This window comes from Taudactylus pleione, unplaced genomic scaffold (genome assembly GCF_031769625.1).
Source record: "Taudactylus pleione unplaced genomic scaffold, aTauple2 ptg000306l, whole genome shotgun sequence".
NCBI classification, from domain to species: domain Eukaryota; kingdom Metazoa; phylum Chordata; class Amphibia; order Anura; family Myobatrachidae; genus Taudactylus; species Taudactylus pleione.
In genome coordinates, this window is record NW_028284707.1 from 9,880,111 (window position 1) to 9,901,779 (window position 21,669).

Below are 21,669 nucleotides of genomic sequence, written 5' to 3' on the forward strand. Positions count from 1 at the left end.
TAGTCTGAATAATTAATCGTTATGCTTATAGCCACAATATGATGATAAATATCAAGGATAAATACACAGTTTAGGGCATGTTACAGAAGGGCAATCACTATTGATGCTAATATTACTCTCCTAATGGGATAATTCCTTGATATACATAGGAGATGATTATTCACAAAATGATAAGCCCGCATGTACTAAGAAATGATTTAGACAAATTGTTATTAAATAAGTATTCCTCCAGTGAGATGATTAAATAAAGTTCAATACATGTCACATGTTTGTTTAATCTCACACTTAGCAGTTACATACATACAGCACTGAAAAAAGTCAGGATAAACCTCATTGATAAATATGAGTGTGATACTATTCACAAGTTGTAAATATACCCTGAAGGTATATGGGCATATGAACCACTAGTTCCTCTAAAAGGATGAGCTCTAAATGCTGTGAAATAGAAAGTCATATGAGGGTATAGAGGTAATCCAGCAAGTGTCTGTGGAATGAATCCGTAAGCTGTCCGGTTAGGTGGCCGTCTGCCCTGATGCGCTAGGCAGTGCAGGGGGTATGCGCCACTTACCTGATCAGCGTGTAGTCCTGATTAGTAGTCAGTGGTGCCGGGAATACTGCTGGTACATGCCGCTATGTGTGGCTGGAGACCCGGAGTCACGTGTGCGCATCACGTGACCCGGAAATGTCAGTCTGACGCGCGTTTCGCCGCTGGTAGGCTTGCTCACAGTTCCAACCCTGTATTCATTGACTGTGGGTCAGTCCTCTTAAACTCATTAGTAGCCAATCACAGCATCTCTTTGAATGAATGCTAAACACTGTGGCCTATCAACATCGAGAATCCTTCTATTCATTACATTGGATCAATCTATGATGGACATACATATTGTCCAATCAGAGAGCTAGAAAATCGGCAAGATGTATTACATGATAGACATCTGTATTAGCCAATAAAAAAGGCTAAAAAACGACAATAAGCAGTAACTGATTAATCCTAGTAATAATAGTTTCATAACATGGATTATCAAAAAGGATAATGATTGATACCACTATAGAAGCAAATCTGGCATTCATGTGATATATGCAAAAAATAAAATAATGAAACAGATGAATGCAAATAGCCCATAGTTCATCCATATCAAAGATCCCTCTGTCAATTTTATTGGGATAGTCTACAATGGACATCCATGAAAACCAATAAGAGGGCTGGGAAATCGGCCAGATATATTATATAATAAAAACCTGCATTAGCCAATAAGAAAAGTTAATAACGGGCAATATGTAGCAACCGACTATCCACAATTATTAACAGTTTCATGGCATAAGCCATTACAAAGGATGATAACCAGTACCACTGGGAGGGCAAATTCAGCATTAATACATCTATAGCATATAATATTGCATATGTCAGCTGGATTAGGGTGGAAGAGGGAGGAAAAGAAAAAGGGGGAGGGAGAAAAGAGCCATAGTCTTACATAGTTATTACCTTAATTAAATGAACAAAAATTGTTTATTGCCTTATATAATTTATTGACATATGAACATACTTATTAGCAGCCACACGATATATGCAAAAAAATTTTTTTTTTAAATATATTTGTGTGCATTTGGCAATACAAAGGTGAAAAAAAGTTTTTCTTATATAATCATTGCCATATGTAGTATCTTGGAGTACCACAAAAAATTACTATTTACAAAATACAAGAAATACACATGGTTATTTAATATCTGTTCAAGGTCCTCAAGGGTGGTTGTAAAATACCACACGGTTACAATTAAACTTAATAGAAAGGATAAGAAAGAATAGTCCACTCCCTAATTAGTGTGCTGTGTGAGCAGCTACTGCATGTCTTCATACCTCAGCAGAGAAAGACGTGAGCGTACCCACAAAGCACCAAGGGATAGGAATAAGTAAGTAAGGCATCTGCTGTCACATTGTATCAGCTGAAAAATGCCTGATAATAACCATTGCAGGCATCTTTCCTGAAAATCTATGATGAGAGTGCCCTTAAAATTGGACAAGAATACAGTGTGAGAATGAGAAAAGATTAAAAATTAAGTCAACATATGATTCAGGAAATCATGCTTCGAGTAATCATATACCAATGGAATTGACGATTAATGGGCAACGAGAGACCTGTATGTTGACAGAAGAAGAGTAGAGGATGCTGCAAACATATTTGCCATGTTGAACGCTCCACTTTGTTACCAATAGGCATTGCAAAGTGAAAAGATGCAGTTCGAAAACATAAGTCACTGATGCTACAGATCCGAAAACGGACAGTAAAAAGAAGATACACTACTCTTAATCAGTGATAATATCCTAGACAGAAAATTGTATTGAGAACACATCATGTAAAGAAAGTATATGTATCTGCGATGGGGAATAAATAGATACAGTTGGTTATAGTGTGTATAGAAATACACAGTTATATTGGAAAAAACCCCATAGTATCCACACAATATCTACATACACCTATGATTAAAGATGATGAATAGTGTGATAATGTGATAATATGAGAGAGAATTATTGATATAAAAAACAATGTAAAAGTAATTAATGATATCTAGTGTTAAGGTGATGGTACAATATAGAATAGTAATGTGACAAATTGAAAAAAATATAGAAAAAGATATATAATGAAGTGTAGTATTGTGATAAGTGCAGTAACAATGGATATATATGAATATATCTGGTGTGCAATTATTAGCATACATTAGTATAAGATGAGGAAAATGATGAATGTGCTAAGCATGGGGTGATGCAAAATATAAATAGTATAGTGCAAGTGTCAAAAAAATAAACATTAACTGAAAATTATACGTGAAAAAACAAGAGCTTAATAATGACGAAAACAAATAGGGATAAAAAAATGCTAGTTTGTTATGAATAGAAAGCATTGAACATAATATATAAGAGAGGGTATCTTCAAGTTGGTAAAAAAGCACCAAAATTAATGTATTCATTCATGCCTGTAGGAGCAACTGCCCCTAACCTAAAGGTCCACTCACTCTCCTTCCTCAATAGGGCATTGGTGATATCTCCACCACGTATGCCCAACTTCACTTTCTCTAGTCCACATACTCTAAGATCTTTATAAGACTTTTGGTGATGATAAAAGAAGTGTCGAGCCACGGTAGTTAGTTTTTTCATTTTCTGTAGATCTGTTGCTGCATTGCGTATTGTACCAATATGTTCAAATACGCGTTGTTTTAATGATCAGGTAGTCATTCCTACGTACCTTTTATTACAGGTACACATTATACAATAGATGAGTCCCTCAGTCCTACAGTTAAAGTAGTCCTTGATTTTAATATCAATGTCAAATCTATCCTTGATCGTATTGATGTCTGAGATATGATTGCAAATCTTGCATGTCCCGCATGGAAAAGTGCCTGATGTAGTGGATTTTTTTGGAGTTGACTTCAAGTAGTGACTATGCACTAATTGATCCTTGAGGTTTTTTGATCTTCTCCAACCCATATTCACTCGTTTTTCCAATACTGATGCTAAATGATTGTCTGCTAGGAGGTAGATCTCCTTGGATTTACTTATATATGTATTGTATGTTTCCTTGTTTGTCATTGTACATTTAATATTATTCTGTGGGAACGTAGATTTTATTAATCAATTCCCGTCTGAAGGAGTTTGTTTGTGAGCATAGGCATAGACATTTACTCATACCATCTCAGTATTTAATTGCCTGGCTTTTCATAATCATCAGTGGAGGTATATATCTCCTTGGATTTATTTATTTACATACGTCTAGGAGTTAATTAGTATAGTATCCTTAATTGTGGCTTAAGGCGCATTTTGTATCTATATTATTTTATCACCATCTTACCTAGTTTTATATTCACTATCCACAGTGGAGAGTGTTTCTCCGTTTGATTGATGTATATGTGTATTGTATGTCTTTGTACTTGTTAGTTGCTCTAATTTTTACTATTGCATTTAATAAAAGTTAATTTTTAACGACTAATCTCTATACCTATAGTGTGCCCCCACCAAGAGTCCTTTTTCTCTTTCTTCTCTGATTTATACGTTTACATTGACTCTGGGGAGCACCATAGACTTTCCTAGTAATAGGTCTAGACTGTGGTCTTATGATCCATATTAGGAATATTAATACACACCAGTGTGGTATCCATAAGTCTATTCTAGGTATACCTAAGAGATATTAAACTAACAAATTTTGTAGGATTTTTTTCAGTGCGGCTCCAGCATTTTTTCTTGTATATATCTGACATATCTGTCAGATGAACGATTTGAACAATGCGCGTTCCCGATGGTCAGATAACGATATCTGACATCTGATGTGTTTGCAATCAGACTTGGACGATTCCATTCATTTTAATGCATTCAGAAATCGTTCAATCGTTCAAATCTTTGGTAAAATTGTTCAAATCGTTCATTTGACAAATCTGACGTGTCTACGCTCCATTAGGAGGTTCAGAACAATATATGTTTTTCTTTTCTTTTGTGCGCGTTGGATCGGTTTAATTAAACTAAAGACTAGTATATCAGCCCATTGTTTAAAAAGCATCTCCATGCAAATGCCTGTAAATTAAAAAAACATTTTGAAAACTATTTTCAAAAATAAATCCCTGTTGCCACTGTAAAGAAGAAAATACAGCTGGGTCCATTCCATGGTAACTCACTTTACAAAGTGACATAGAGGAGTATTCAATATGAAACGTTAACTTCACTGTCGAAGTTAACGTTTCATATCGGAGTTTTTACCTGCGTTAAAGTCTGGTGCGCGCTCCCGCTTATCCCCGTATTCAATATAAAATTATCGAAAACTGGAACCTCCGAAGTTGGATTTGCGTAAAGTTAAGATTTTTTCCATAAAAAATTTGTAAGACCCCCTAAAGTTGTAAAAAAATGGGGGATCACTATGGGTACCCCCGTTTTAGCCTTTAAATGAAAGTCGGGGATTTAAATAGCCGCAGCAGGTGGTTTTTTTCCCCGACATTGAAGAAGTGATGCAGAAGAGCACTTAGGTTATTTTTTTCGTTTTTTTAAGTGGTCCCATCAAATTTGGGGTACATGAAAATGGGTACTAGCATATTTTGAAGTCCCTAAAGTTAGTTTTTAAAAATTCTGCATTTGTGCACCTGCCGCTATAATTCTATTCTAGAAAACACCTGCTGCATACTTGCAGAATAGCCCTGAACCTATTTCCTAATTGTTAAACAATTTTTTCCCATTTTTTTTTTTCACCCCAATCTTTAAATTAATTTTTTGGGGTGTCCCTATTTTTTTTTTAAAACCCAAATTAATTTTTTTAAGGGTGTCCCGATTTTTTGTAGGACATTTTTTTTGGAACATTTCCTTTTAAGGGGACATTACCAAAACTACAGGCTATTTTTTATAAGCCTACACCCCCAAACCCGTATTCTGCATTTTTTTTCACTTGCTATAGTGCTTAGAAAAATTAACCCTGTTTTTCAAAAAATTACCCTTGAGCCCATTTAAGGAAAAAAACGGGAATTTTCGGGAAATATGCCTGGGACCCCCTAAAGATGTCCTGACATGGGGGATCACTATGGGTAATCCCGTTTGCCTGCAAAAGAAAGTCGGGTTTTTAAATAGCTTTGCAAGGTGAGTTAAAAATGGGGGTACCCATAGTGATCCCCCATGTCTAGAATATCTTTAGGGGGGTCCCTAGAATATTTCCCGAAAATTCCCGTTTTAGTTAACCTGTAAAAAAAATTGTAAAAATTTAGGAAAAAAATGACATAAGGTCCCACCCCAAAAGCCAAACCAGCCCCAGGCTAGCCAGCCAGTGGTGATAGGCTCCGGCAACTGACAGTTCCCACGTGGGCTGACTCAATTGTGAGTCTGATGCAACATGGCCGCAAGTGCGGAAGTCCTTGGCGGATACATTTATTACTTTAAGCTAATGCTGGGTGCAAGAGATCTTTCTAGAACACTTGTCTCATCTGAGTCCGCATGCCTCAGACAAGCATGGAAGATCGGCTGCAGGCCCATAAAATTCCCACAGGACACGTCTGTTCTGTGCGCCTGCACAGTAACCGCCCGGAAACGCTAAGGGGTCTAAGCAGTGTTAGGAGACAGAGTGAAAAGTGATAAGGTGCCAGCCAATCAGCTCCCAACTGTCATCTCACAGGCTGTGTTTGAAAAATGACAGTTGGGAGCTGATTGGCTGGCACCTTATCACTTTTCACTCTGTCTCCTAACACTGCTTAGTAACTAGACCCCTAAGTACGTTCAAGATCCCACTCACACGGAGCTCCTTGCCACAGCGAACGCTTTGTGCGACGCATGTGCAGAACTTTTTTGCGACTTGTGCGCAGTCTGTGGAATAACGCATGAAGCCTCTGCATTTACACTCGTTCAAATCAGTCGTACATTTAATGCAGTTTTGCGCGGAATATACACGTGGTGGTGAGGGGGGCTGTATAGAAGTGAGTGGAGTAACGAGGGAACACTGTATTTGCATTAGACAGGCTTGTGCTGCTGGCCTGTTTCCAGCCTTGCTATATAACACTATGCAGCTTTATATTGCCGCAGAGCAGGGAACCGCAGTGCAAAGTGATGACTTACCACTCACAGTAGTAAAACAACATAGAGCAGATCAGTTATTAGGAGATGATTGCGTGCTGTGCCGATTGTCAGTTTGTGTTTGTTACGCTTTCCTGTAAGGTGATCTGCTGTCTGAGCCTGAGGATGTGGTGTGACATACACCGTATGTGAGTGTATAGCGGTATTATCTGGCGGCCTCATCTGTTGTTGTGGGGAAGCATTTAGGAGGATACGTCCTCTAAAATGTCGCTGTTCCTGATACATTCTCTTGTTCTGAGCAGATGAGCGAAATTCCCCTAAAATACCCTTCCTATATAGCATTTCCTCAGCTGCTGGTATAGTGGTCGCCCTGTGCCGTTCTCTCACACGTGGTCCTTATGTTAGAAGCACTTGCTAGTTGCTGATGTTTGTCTGTTCTTCTCACGGTGTGAATGCTGTAGCTGATACTCATTCTATTTACGTTGTCCGTGCAAATGATCATACAGATCTCTCATGCTCTCGGCTGTGTCTGTATAACCATATTTTTTCTACACGTGTAAAACCTACAGTACTTATACCAGAACCTGCCTATGGTATTGCTGAACTGAACAAGATACCTGAAATAACCGATGGCAAAATGTAACTGATTCCTGCCCTGTATTCATCAGTCATGAAAATGAAAAGCTAATAATAATAATATAATAATAATGTTAATGATATAAACAAGATAAAAAAATGCAATAAGCATTCTATTAAAGAAGGTTTAAAACATGTGTAAAAGACTTCAGGGTCTATGGCCCTCATTCAGACCCGGACGCAAGTGGGCGTTCGTACGTTCGGCGTACGTACAGAAATATGTTAATTCAAGCACTCGCTCGTAATTTCGAACGCATCTGAACATCCTCCCCAAACTCTACCAACCCCTCCTCTAACTAACGAGCGTGCCAAATAGCGAGCGTACATCCCCAATGTGGCTTGCAGGGAACGCACGCACAAGTTCAACCCGGAAGTGGGCCTGTCAGATTCCGATTACCTGCTCCTTTATTCTGCCTACCTCCATCAATCGTATCATGCCAATCAATGTATCAATTAGCTTAATTGTTCGTCATTTTTTTTTTTGGCAATGCAATAAACTTTACTCTTGTCCGTGTTTGTGTTTACCCGCAGAATACGTACGGCTTAAACATTCGCTTTTATTTGTCAAAATACATGTTTGAGCCAATTATCCATTTGTTTTCTTTGTTTTTAACCACGCATATTTTACTGGGTTCATTTCTTTATTTCAATTAGCTTACGCATGTCACTGCATCAAGCCTATCATAACTCGCAATAGATTTGTGGCCCTGTCGAACACATGACTCATACACTAACCAATAGAATTTGTCCTGTTAATTACCCAAATACATTAGCCAATCAAATTTATTTTCGGGGCTTTATTAAAATTGTTTTTTATAAAATACACCATTGCCATCATGAGAGCCTCTGCATTCACCAGGCGCGAGCTGATGGTGTTAACCGAGGTGATGGACAGGCGGATCACCAGCCAGCCTCCCCCCATCAGGAATAGGGAAAAGCGTTCCGCATATGCGGAGGTACGTGGCCGCCTGCGTTCCTTCGGCTCACGACGCCAGATCGGCCAGCTGGAGCGCAGGTGGTCCGACCTGCAACGGCGGGCGCCCCGCTTGCTGGCATGCTTTCGCATGCAGATCGCGGAAAGTAAGTTTTTTTGACTGTGGTTTTCATGTTTATCTTTGTGGCCCTAACTGCATGTTCATGTTTTCATGTATGGCCTATTTATTCTTTGTACTCATATCTGCATGTGCATGTTTTCATGTATGGCCTATTTATTCTTTGTACTCATATCTGCATGGGCATGTTTTCATGTATGGCCTATTTATTCTTTGTACTCATATCTGCATGGGCATGTTTTCATGTATGGCCTATTTATTCTTTGTACTCATATCTGCATGTGCATGTTTTCATGTATGGCCTATTTATTCTTTGTACTCATATCTGCATGGGCATGTTTACATATTTGTGGTGTAAAAAATTAGCGTTTAACAAGATCATGTTCGAAAATAACCACAATTTGTTTCCCATCTTTTAGGGGCAGAGCGAAGACTACTGCGTCATCGCCGTCAAAGACGGCGCTCTCGGCCCCTCTCCCCAACCCCCAGCCAAACATCCACACCCCAAAATTCCCTAAATTCCCCCTCCTCCCCAGCCTGCACAGACCCTGTGGCACATGTGCCGGGGCTCCTTCCCCTCCATCCCAATTCCCCCACCCCTCTCGTAACTACCCCCTCCCCTGAATCCCAAATCACCCCTCCCACCTCGTTGGGGAATGTTGGCACCTCCGAGGAGGACGAGGGAGTTGCTTCTGGGCCGGGCGTCATTTTGAACGGTATGTTTCCCTTTTTTCTTTTTTTTTTCTTTTTTTTAAATGTTTGGATCTAATCCTGTGTCTGTGCCTTTTACTTTTTTTGGTTTGTCAGAATTTGGTGTAGATTTCTGTTTGTCTTTACCTTTTACTGCTGATTTCCCCATACACATCCCACCTGTCAAAATCTGTTGTTTTTTGGTGCAATTTTTTGGGTGTCAATTTTTGTGTTCTTGGATTTTTTGGGTTAAATGTGCTTTTGGTCACAATATTGTCATTTTTGGGTTTCCTTTGTTTGGCTTGTTTTTTCATTGGGTTTCATTAATTATGTATTACGCCCCACACTTTTCTAACCCACAGAGGACCAGAGGCGTTTGGCGGACCTAGCCGGATGCGTCGAAAGGATGCGGGACTACGTCATCGGGCTGCTGGTGGTCCTTGACCATATGTCTGTGATCCTGCGTCCCTAATTTTTTAGTTTCCTTTAAAAATATTTGTATTAATAAAAAATTGAAACTTAACGTTCTGTCTCATTCCTTGTCTCCAAATCTTAGATTGTTTACACTGACATAAGTAGACTCTTCCAGCAAGTATTTGCAATTAATGTCACTAAGATTGTGTGTTGTATTTTTTTGGGAAACAGGCACATGAAACAGCTAACAGTAACAATCTGCTTGGCCTTTTTTTGTGTGTGACAATTTATATATTACTACATTTTACATGTTCCAATTTGGGGGGCAACCTGCTTAGGCTGAGATTACAAAGCCTACTGATTGTACAGAATACCTTTTGGTGTTGGTTTTGACCCAGAAAGCATATTTAAATTTAGATCAAATTGCGTCATTACAGGATTAACCCTTAAGAAATTTTAACGTGGGTGAACCTGGTTACACTTGCTTGCAATGGTCAATAAAATTTGCAAAATTACACTCTCAAAACATTTATTCACAACATAACTAAAAAACCAAAGTGTTGACTCACAAACAATACACACAGTGATAACAAAAAATACAACCCATCAAACACCATATGAAAAAAGTAATGAAAAATCAAGAACTGGTTGACGAAGGAGCATGCCAACATGATTCCACAAATGTTGCGTTGCAATATTGGTTCCAGAATATATATCCAATGTGTCCCCATGAAGGTTTGTTTTGGGTAGCAGGAAGTAGTCATCGTTTGAGTCCCAAAGATTATGAAATCAAACAGAAGATGGGAAACAAAAAACAAATTAATTAGATGGTCTCCAAAAATCATTACCACATTGTCTCAAAAAACTTCTTTGTTGCCAATAATTAACTAAAATATCTGGCCACCACATCATCGCGTATGGCCCCCCCACATACTGACCTCCGACCAACCTCGGGGGGGCCATCCTCAGGCAAGGCATCCTCTGGCTGCATTGGGACACCACTCCTTATGGCAATGTTGTGAAATATCCCACACAGGACCACAATTTTCGAAACCGTATCCGGCAAATACATGAGCTCGCCACCAGAGCGGTGGAGGCATCTGAATCGGCCTTTTAAAAGGCCGATACAGCGCTCCACCACTTGCCTGGTGGCTGTAAGTGCGGCATTAAAATTACTTTGTGGCCCTGGTGTGGGAGCCAAATAAGGAGTGAGCAGCCAGGGCGTGCAAGGGTAGCCACTGTCTCCTGTGAAAAAGAAGTGACAACATCAGAATCACTGTGTATCAAGCTTAACATTGTTATGTACTAAATTTCTCCACTTACCCAGAAGCCACGCATCACCAGCTTGTAGGTTGTTTAATTTGTGCCATATCCCTGATTGCCGGATGACGAATGAGTCATGTGCACTTACGGGTAATTTTGCATTCAGGGACAGGATCTGGAGGGAGGCATCACATACCACCATTACTTTCAGGGAGTGATAGTGTTTACGGTTGCGAAATATGGCCTCCAGCCGTGCTGGAGGCTGAAGTGGTATGTGAGTACCATCCACAACCCCTATGATGTGTGGGAAGCTAGCTATTTGGTAAAAATTTGCCTTGGCCACACTAAGGGCACCCATATCCAAAGGCATTTTAATAAAATGATGGAGGTGCTTGAAAAGGGCCTCCATCACTGCCCTCAGGATCCGGGAAAAGGAGGATTGGGAGATTCCCGCCACTATTCCCACCGTTTGAAACGATCCTGAGGCACAGAAATGTAACACCGCCAGAAATTGCGTAAGTGGTGGTATTGCTGTAGGACTGTCAATTTGCCACTCAAGATCACTCTCTATTAATGAGAGAGTGTCTATGATGATTTGGGGCGGAAGACGGTAGCATCTTAACACCTCATCATCGGGCATTCCAAAAAGGGTGACACGTGTTCGATATATCTGGGGCCTTGCACGCCTACGATGCCTACGCCTGGGACGAGATTGAGGTTGGTCGGATTCCGGGAGCATGGCCAGAACAATCCGACCAAGATCAACCTGAAATGGCAAGAATTGAATGTAAGGTTTTTTTGGCCAAAAATAATTGAAAAATTACTTAGCTTGACGATACAATCCAATGATGCTTACATGCCGGGGTATTGTCATGATTTTCCCAACCTATAAATAATTAAAAAAAAACAATGCAACAATTTAGGGTGGGCATTTAGGAATCTAAATTGGGTGCAAGACAAAACAGAAAAGGGGAGAAACACACATTTGGGCAAAGAGCAAAACGACAGTGCGCAGACTACCTCAATTTGGGCCCAAACGTATTAAAAAAATGCTAAAGGGAAATCACAACCAATTTCACGGTACAAAATAAGCAGATAAAAATGTGCTAATTAATTCGCAAATACAAGTAAAAAAATAAGCAGATAAAAATGCGCTAATTCGCAAATACAAGGCAAAAAATACGCAGATAAAAATGCGCTAATTAATTCGCAAATACGTCAAAAAATAAGCAGATAAAAATGTGCTAATTAATTCGCAAATACAAGGCAAAAAATACGCAGATAAAAATACGCTAATTAATTTGCAAATACAAGGCAAAAAATACGCAGATAAAAATGCGCTAATTAATTCGCAAATACAAGGCAAAAAATACGCAGATAAAAAAACGCAAATTAGTTCATACATTTCGGAATCACAAAACTAAAGTTTCAAAGTGTAAGGTCAAACAAAGTTGCGTAAAAAAAAACATGACCATTTAATAAACAAGTGAAAATATAAACTTACCAATAGAGGATATATAAGTCACCGGATAAAAAGGTCGTTGGGGCAGAGCCAAAAGAAACCTAACAAAGGAGATTTATGAAAAAATTAACGAGCCAAAATTCACAAAAAGGAGACACAAAGTGAACCAAAGTAAGCCCCAAGCCATAAATAGTGTTTATTTTCCCGCACAAATTAAGGAGGGATCATAGGAACGCACAATCAATGATGCGGACGAAAAATAAGGACGCATGTATAAATACGACGCGACCCAAAAAAAACGTTCTGGTGTATTTCTTGTTTGGAGATAAGAAATGGCTACAGACCAGGGAAACAATGGCCAAGAGTCTGCCGGTATGTATTTCATGCATTTCTAAACAAGGATTATTTTGAAACATAATATAGTGCAAGTTTGCAAGCTCAAATTTCTCAACGTTTAAACAAATAGGTGAGGAGGATGACATGGAAGAGGCTGCTGGGCCCAGTATTCTGGCCAAAGCAGGGAAAAAGAAAAGGCAGCCACAATTCACAAGAAAGGAGATGGAGGTTTTGGTTCAGAAGTGTGTGGACATCCTGCCACAGGCAGACAGGAATATGGGTGCAAGCCAGAAGTGGAGAATGTGGGAGGAGGTAGCCAGTGCTGTCAATAGGGTGGGTGATTATGTCTGTCTAGCCCGGGATGTCAAACGGCGGTAAGTAAAAAGTTGACCCCCCCTAAAACCAAAATCCCCCCCAAAAACGGAATAATGGTTCCTTTTTCACCCACAGATGGCAAGACTTCAAATATCGCCTGAAACAAAAAATGGCGGACAGGGCTAGGCATGCAAGGGGGACAGGTGGGGGTCCCACCCCTGTGTCATTGGAGTTGAATGATTCAGAAGAGCTGGCACAGGGGTGTGTGCAGGCTGTGGAGGTGTTTGGCGTGTCCAACATGGATACGGACATGCCAGACTTTGCGGCTCCTCATGTTGTCCCAGGTAAATATTGTGATGTCACCAACTCTGAAATGTTATTGTGCCAATATGTAGATTCTAATGTGACTCTTTTCTCATTTTTCAAACAGAGACACAGGCGGATGAGTCTGCTCCAGAGGGGAGCCTTGGCCGCAGAATTTCTGCTGGCTCTGCAGGGGAGGAACCAGTACATCCGGCTGAGAACCCTGCAGAAGCCAGTCCAGGGCAATCCCCCTCGCAGGCAGTGTCCCTCCTCACAGAACTCAATTTTAAATCGGATTTCCATACGGAGATTCTGCAGAGGATGGACGCCAGTCTGGTACGGGTGGCTGAGGCCCTGGAGCAAAATGCTGCGGCCAACTTGACCATTGGTCAGGCCCTGGCGGAAAATACCAGGGCCAACATCCGCATCGCCAATGCCCTGGAGCAGCTCGTTCGCCAGCACATGGTGGAGCCGACCTCCCTTCCTGCCGGAACATCATGATCCTCCACCTCTGGCACAACATCAGCCAATCCTCCAAATGTGCCTAGCCCTGTGCCTAGTCCAGAGGCCACAACATCTGCCTCTGGACAGGCCAGCCCGATGACATCCCGGACCCGGTCTGGCGCCCTCCCTCCCCCAGCCAAACGGGGGAAAAAAACGTTGACAGCACTGGCTACTTTTCCCACACTCCTTCTGTGCTTGCCCCATATTCCTTTCTTGACAAAACTTCCCTCTCCTTTCTTGTGAATTGTTTTTAATTTTTTGATTTAAGTTTCCATACCTTTTATGTTTGCACAAATTATATTTCTTTTTTTGAAGAACACTGCCAAAAATGTTTGGGCCAAAAATGTGCCAGAAATTGTTTTTAGTTTCCAATAAATTGTGAAAAAATGCTCGACATTGTATTCTGACATTATTTTAGAAATGGTTTACATTTAATCCTGGCCCACAAGGCAAAAACGAGCTCCCAAAAAATTAAAAGGAGAAAAAAAAAAAAAGGGCACTTTAAGGAACACTTCAAAATTTACATGCAAATTCTCCAGACAAAATCAAAATGGAAAAATACACACAAACATGATGACATTATTGTTACAAAAACCAAATATCAACCCAAAAAAAACAGACCAACAAATGTACGCTAATTGATTGTGTAAACCTGAAATTAGCAGCTATGATTTCCACCTGCGTACAGTTTTGTGCTAACCAAAAAAACTGTTTTCAAAACACATTACAAGCTGGTTTTCAATACAAAACTGATTGTTTTTCTGACAAGCCGTGATTAATCGATGAAACATCGTGGAGGGCCGGGACGGAGGAGAAGGCCATCGCCAATGTGGTCGAGTAATCCAGACCCCAAGCTGTGCGAGCAGTTTGAACGGAGAGAGGATCATCCAGTGACGTATGACTTGGTACGAACACATTTGACGTTCGCATCAGATAATGTGTGTACGCCCAAAAAACGCCTCGCCACGCCTGCGTTTTTCCATCTCCACCCCCGTCAACACCCCAAAACGCCCTGTTCTGTCAATCACATTTGACATGTCACTTCCTGTACGCAATTTGACGAACGAGACAAAAAAACCTCGCAATCTGCCGTACGCACATGCGCAGTGTTACACCGACGCATGCGCGCTTTCTCAACATCGGAACGCAACGAGCGTACTGCTATTAACGAGCGGCTCTGAATGAGGGCCTATGTGTTAAGTCTGGTAGAGATATAAAGTACCATCCAATCAGCTCCTAACTCGCTTTACAGGCTATGTTTGAAAAATGACAGGAGCTGATTGGTTGGTACTTTGTCTCCGTCCAGTTGTTCTCTCTCTCCAAAGCTTAGTACATACACCCTTAAGAGCTTACAAAAGTGGCTGATTAGGGTGCCTAGAACGGCAAGAGGAATGAAATTAGTACCGATGTGCTGCGGGCATCGCCATGATACCTAGAAGCGCATATTGCCTACTATTGCGCTACACTATTTTCCACAGTTTTCCTGTGTACCTCTATGGGCGGCATGGAAAACGTATGGAAGATGTTGTTTTCAAAGTGCCTTCACCCAACAGTTCCGGGGGTACTTTGCTCCCATCCTTAGTAAATGAATGGCCCCATATGCTGAATCATGGCCAACTAGGCTATTTATCAAGGATAAATGACGTGTTATCTCCCTTTTATCCTAAATAATAGCCGATACCCTTAATACACAGGCTAGTGGCTGTAGAGTTCACAAAGGTTTGATGTGCATAGGGTCTAAATGACAAAACTGTAATTCGTACCAGAGCTCTAGTGGAAAGTCAGGCCTTTAACTTAACCTTTGTGATATTTCAATGAATATTTCAGTCTGTTTAACTTCCTTTAATGCCATCTGAACCCATCATAGTCTCCAGGTGCTAGCTTTACGGGACTGTGCAGTGTTTTGCTTTTTATTGTTTAATGCATTTTTAGCTGCAGTTCTTCCATCCCAGCCTGACGATGATGCCAGCAGCCATTACTGCATTTCCTAACTGAGGGGTGGCGGCACCATAAGACAAAGGAGAACTCATACAAGTGTTCAACCTCATTATTGTGACCTGCAAATTTGATTGACAATGTTGTTTCTAACCCACACTGAAACGTTTGCTAATTACTATTACCCGTTTATTTACATGGCTCTAGAAGCAGAAATGAATCAAGAAAGGAAAAAAAAAGCAAAACATGGTACACAAGCTATTTAAGCATTGTTGCATATGCAATCATAATACCCACAGAAGTATTGCAGACTGTTGGCCCCAAAGGTTTGGTGCCATTTCGGGCAGTAGGGAGGAGATGATGGCATACAGTAAGTAATGGAGAGGAAAGCACGTGAGGGAAGAGGGCTCTGCCCGTGAGAGCTTACAATTTAAAACTTGTTTAACCAAATCCCTAAAGAACAGCAACCATTGTCACACCGCATTCAGGAGAAGAGGAAACACCTATTGTCATGCCGGTTTTTGCCTTCTGTTCTAATGGTGACCCAGGATATAACATTGTCTGGGCTTCTAGCCCCAGGTTAGAAAGGGACAATGGGACTCATGTCCTTTCCGTGAACCAGATTATCATGTGTCAAGCAAATTCCTGCAAGATGTTTGGTGTAAATGATCCTAGTTCGGGGCTACGTTGTCACTGATTATGCCGTTGTCACATTAATAGTCACAGTTTTTGAGGTTTCATTGCTCGGCTACTTTCATTGCTCACAATCTCATCTTTTTTAGATTTATTTTTAAGCAGGAGAGTTCAAGAAAGATTTGTTTAAAGTCGGAACAGGAAAACTTTCTCAGAGCCTCGCTGGCAGGGAAGCAGGAAACATTTGCTTCCTCTTTAGGGCGATGGGCTAAGGGGACCTTTCCTGTCTTATCGTCACAGCTCATAGAGAGCGAAGGCACAGGTCGTCCGGGACATCAGCAGGCTCAGCCAGTGTTTATTTCTGGCTGCATGGGAAGACGTGCAGCTTTATTTAAGTTCCCGACTTTCCAAGCAAAGGTTTCAGAAGCCACATTCTCTGAACTTCCAAGGAAGGCTTCCTCTCCCAAAGACGTAGATCTGTAGGGAGAGTCACGCACTGTAAACATCACTGAGGGTGGGAATGTGCTTGCATTTGCAGTTTTCCAACTATTTAAGTCAATGTTCTCCTTTATTCCTACTACCCACCATTGTTTATTATACTAATAAGTCTCCCCTTGGCCTATCTGCAGTGTAGGCAGATAATTTGCTGCCCAATACAATCTGAACTAAACACATCATTACTGTATGGGGCATATTTATTAATTTTTAGCGGACAGCCCCAAAAAATAAACATTCCTTATTGTCGCAGTTTGATCCAATAGGAAACCTTCAATGTACCATTACGGAGTCAGTGGGACAGATGCTCCCTGGCCCGGTGAACAGAGAGAAGTAAAGTGATTGTGTATGCTTCCTGCTTTTCCACCTCATCTGAGCTACTGTGCATGCGCCATGTAAGTTGAGGGGGAAGGATCCTTTGTATCCCTCTCCCGAAAAAAATAATACAAATCAGCCTATAGCAGTGGTTCCCAAACTGTGCGCCGGGGCATACCTGCCTACCCTCCCGGTTTTCGCATTTGGCTCACGATTTTTCGGGTAACCCCCCGCACCCCCGGAAGGGTAGGCACTTCTCCCGCATTCTGCCCACTTCCTAATGAAGTGGGCAGAATGGGGATAACTTCAGAGGCAATCGCGGGTCCCTTTGTACAGGGCGGGGCTTAAAGACACGATTCTTCATGAATCGCGTCATTTAGCCCCGCCCCTTATTTAAATATGCGGCGATTTCCCGCGGAGGGGGTGGGGCTTAATGCCGTGAATCGTCGGGACCCAGCTGCTTCTCCTCCCCGGGTTCTCCTGGGGAGGAGATTTAAAAGGTAGGCAAGTATGGCCTGGGGTGCCTCAGGACACTTGCAGGGGGAGCCTCAGGATGTGGTCTAGAACCAAATCAAATTATTTATGGTCAATGTAATGTAAATATGTGGACAATCAGAAGCACAAACCTGTCCACCACCACATTACTGAACCTATAGATAACAGGTCAGCACAATTTACTTCACCCTACTAGTTTACTACATTTTTTTCAGAATTTCTCAATAACAAACTTTTGGCTTAGGGGTGCCCTGAAAACAAGGCTGATACTCTACGCTACGGCGCCGTGATTCAAAAAAGTTTGGGAACCACTGGCCTATAGGCTAATGCCATCTATATTGTATCTTGCACATATGGGAATATGAAATATCACCTCTGTCACACATTATTTATCGATATCTATATTTCTATTATTAGAATTGTTAGGTTAACCCGTGGGAGACATTTTCTTCATAATGAAACGACGTGTGTGCTATTTATTTACCAAGCCCTGCCCGTTCAGACAGAGCCTGATTTTATTTATTTTACAAGATTTGACATTTTATTTATAGTTTATCACAAAAAATGTTCTTATTCAAAGGGATTTTTTCATTTTCCTTAAATACATCTACAGTAGTTTTGTGGCGCCCCAGTCAAGTGTTAATCCACAAGTGCCGCTCCAATCCCTTGGACAATCTGCCAAAGTAAGTTGCAAATCCGCTGCGTCTGAAAGTGCAAACCCGTCCCGCCCACTGTTCCAGCGTCCGCAGGCGCAACCATCATTATTAGTATGGGCACGTGCACCAGCCCCATGCTAGAGACTTCTCTTACGCAGAGAGATTTAGATACACGCTCAAGAGAAATAGCCTCGCCGTGCGTCTTGTTACTGGCCGCCCAGAACGCCTACTTCACGTTTGTCTCCATTATCGTAAGTTGCGACGCACATGCACCTATTTACGACTTCGGCTACTTTGGGGGGAACTCAATTGTTTTCTACAGCTTGATAATTAATGGGTGCCTGACGGAACAATTCAATTGTTTTTCCGTACAGACGCGCATGCGGCAGGTGGACACATTTCTTCTCGCTTCTGAGGTGGCGAACTGAAATGTGCTAAATATTCCTGGTTTTTGGCACCCAAACTTTGTTTTGTGGGCGCTAACCAGGACTTTAGACAGTTTAGCCGTTTTATGTGGCTAAACCCGGTCTATTTGGTCGCGACATGCACAAGAAAACAACAATTGAATAACGTCCCGTCAGTTTAGACGGGATAAGACGCGATCACAAAAACAATTGAATCGCCCCATCATGTGGTACATGCGCACACCATTTATTGCCATACAGATGGATACGCCGCTGCCTCGAAATCGGGAGATGCGCCAGTTTTCACGGATGAGTCCGACTCAAAGTGTGGATATAATTAATATCTGTCACAATTAGTTGCACTCTAAATCTTATATCTATTAAATGTACTATGTCAGCTTTTCCCAAAAGTATACTTCTGTACTATCTTATGGCACTCTTAGGCCCTCAGCAATCTTTTCATGGCATCCCTATGCCAAAAGAGACCTATCGAGATACTCAGCAAATATGTATTAAACTGGTTGGGTATGAAATCCTGGCTGTCGGGATGGCACTGGTCAGAATACAGACAGCGGCATCCCGACAGCCAGAATTCCGACACCCATAGGAATGCACGTAAGTATTTTCTTTATCCCTACCCTAACCCACCCTCCTCGGTGCCTAACCTTAATCTCCTCCCCTAGTGCCTAAGCCTAACCTCCCCTCCCCATACCCTTAACCTAAGACCCCCTCCCTGGTGCCTAAACCTAACCTCTCCCCAAGTGCCCAAAACCTAGCTTCCCCCTCCCCACACCCTAATCCAAACACTCCCTCCCCCTAGTGCCTAACCCCGCTACCTAATCCTAACACCCTGATACTTACCTTCGGGATGCCGGCGGTCAAGATACTGGTGCCGGGATCCCGACCTGTCGGGATTTCGGTGCCGGTATTCAGACCGTCGGCCTCCCGCACGCCGGGATGCCGACTACATGCCGTATTAAACACCAGGAAGAAAGAGGAGGAGGTGACTGCAGGGGAAGTGGGGTCAGCTGCAGAGTGGCACAGTCAGAAGTACAGCCGGTGTAAATGGCTGTGCACGGCCTCTAAGGCCACAACGCCTCCAAACTTGCCTGTCCAAATAATTCACATTTTTAGATTAATCATGCACTGAGATATTTTGCAGGAAATGCTGTGTAATTTACTTTCATTTCCACAGGTGATCATCAATTGATAACAAAATCTTATACTCGTGTAAATCCTTTAATATGCCTCTCCTTCGCGTGTCTATAAAACCCAATTTCCTACTAAGCCCCTATTGGTCAATGAATGGCCAGTTACAGTTTATATATATATATATATATATATATATATATATATATATATATATATATATATAAAAAACATTATTTGTGGGCCCAGAGCAGGCCCACATGGGGGCGGGGCCACATTTGCGGTGTGACGGCACTACTGCATAGATTCTGGCTGCAGGATGCCATTCTAGCCAGATGAGGCTAGCAGAAAAAAAAGCTCAGAGGGCCAGACCAAATGATTCCAAGGGCCTTATACGGCCCCCGGACCTGAGGTTCTTTATCCCTGATATACAATATAGGGCCGAATTAAATTTGGAACGAAAAGTCAGTTTTGGCGATACTTTTTCGCAGATGACATCATTTTGAATACAGGCCATAGAGGGGAAAGCGATAGCGCTGGTGTCATTACAGAATCCAGGTTGTGAAATCCCCACTTTATATTCTATTAAAAACCGTGTGTACATCCATTGTAAATTACAGTGAGTGAGTTTGTTTTCCTGTTCATGCATCGGTAATGGAACTAGATTCCTCTTTGTCTTGGATAAGTCACAAGCTGTGAGCGCCTGGCGCCTTTGGCTCTCAGCACATGATCCCTGTGGCTTCAGGTTGTTTATTAATCGGGCTGACATTTTTCCCTGCCCTTCCTCTGTTAGATATAAGGAAGTCGCTTCTACACCATGGACCCAATGTGCTTTTTGCAGGCTGTAGTCCGCTGCGGTGTCAGATGCGGCACTGTGTTATTCTTATGATCTCATGCAGTATATACTGTAAATGGCTGTTCTTTTTATCCTTCTGCTACTCACATAAAAGTTCTGCTTTTTTTTATTTGAATATTGTTAGTGGTAGTTTACCATTAAAGAAAAAGGGTATACTTAGTAGATGGATATGGTATATTTTGTTGACATGAGAATGTTAAATATGGCATAATATGAACGTGCTTAGCACGTCAACATTTATCATGTCGACACTGATGAACTGTCGACATGGTTAGAATGTTTATAATAAATCTCTGTGGTGGCCTAGTGGTGACTTACCTGGTCCGGCAGTTCCAACGGTGTCTTACGGGTCCAAGTGTAATGTCATGATGACTTCTGGTGCAGCGGGAAGTGAGTATTGCTAAACCTAACCCTTCCCACTCAGTGCCTAACCCTCCCCCCCCACCCCCAGTGCCTAACCCTCCCCCCCCAGTGCCTAACTCTCCCCCTAGTGCCTAACCCTCCTCCCCAGTTCCTAACCATCCCCAGTGCCTAACCCTCTCCCCACCCCCAGTTCCTAACCCTCCCCCCCTAGTGCCTAACCCTCCTCCCCAGTGCCTTACCATCCCCCCAGTGCCTAACCCTCTCCTTCCCGCCTAGTGCCTATCCCTCCTCCCCAGTACCTAACCCCCCCCCCAGTGCCTAACCCTCTCCTTCCCAGCCAGTGTCTAACCCTCCCCCGTACGGCCTAACCCTCCCCTACCCTCTGAAGAAATAGTCACTCTAATTAGATGGAGAAATGCGTCAGGGTATTGATCCTGAAGACCTTTTCTGTTTATGGACAATTCACTTTATCTGACGGTGACCATTATTTACTCTGAACAACTTGATGGCAGGACACTGAGCCTGACTGAGCTGGGTACGAAGCGACCATCTGTCAGGTTTGAGATTTATTGCGGTGTACACAGAGGGGCCACCTGTCAGCTGACCGATACATTGTAACAGGAGAGATCTTCCATCTGGGCGCTTATACCATCGAGCTGCTGGAGCCGCCCGCTGAAGTTGATTGCGGGGTGACAGATGTAGCGGCGGTTACTGAGATTATCCAGATCGTCAGGATAATCTGCTATTCCATTTCCAATCAACAATACAGTGAACTTCGTTAAGGAACTTGACCGGTGGACCTACCTTTCATCTACAGGAGGATCCCTGGTGATTCTTCCGGCTCCCGTTTTCAATGCATCTGGT

The 21,669-nt window shown here is 42.1% G+C and overlaps 1 protein-coding gene across 1 annotated transcript in view; it reads left to right on the top strand.

The window, feature by feature from the left end:
- NSMCE2 (NSE2 SUMO ligase component of SMC5/6 complex) overlaps positions 1-21,669 on the top strand; it is a 263,255-nt gene that overhangs the window by 116,036 nt on the left and 125,550 nt on the right. The window lies entirely within an intron of this gene.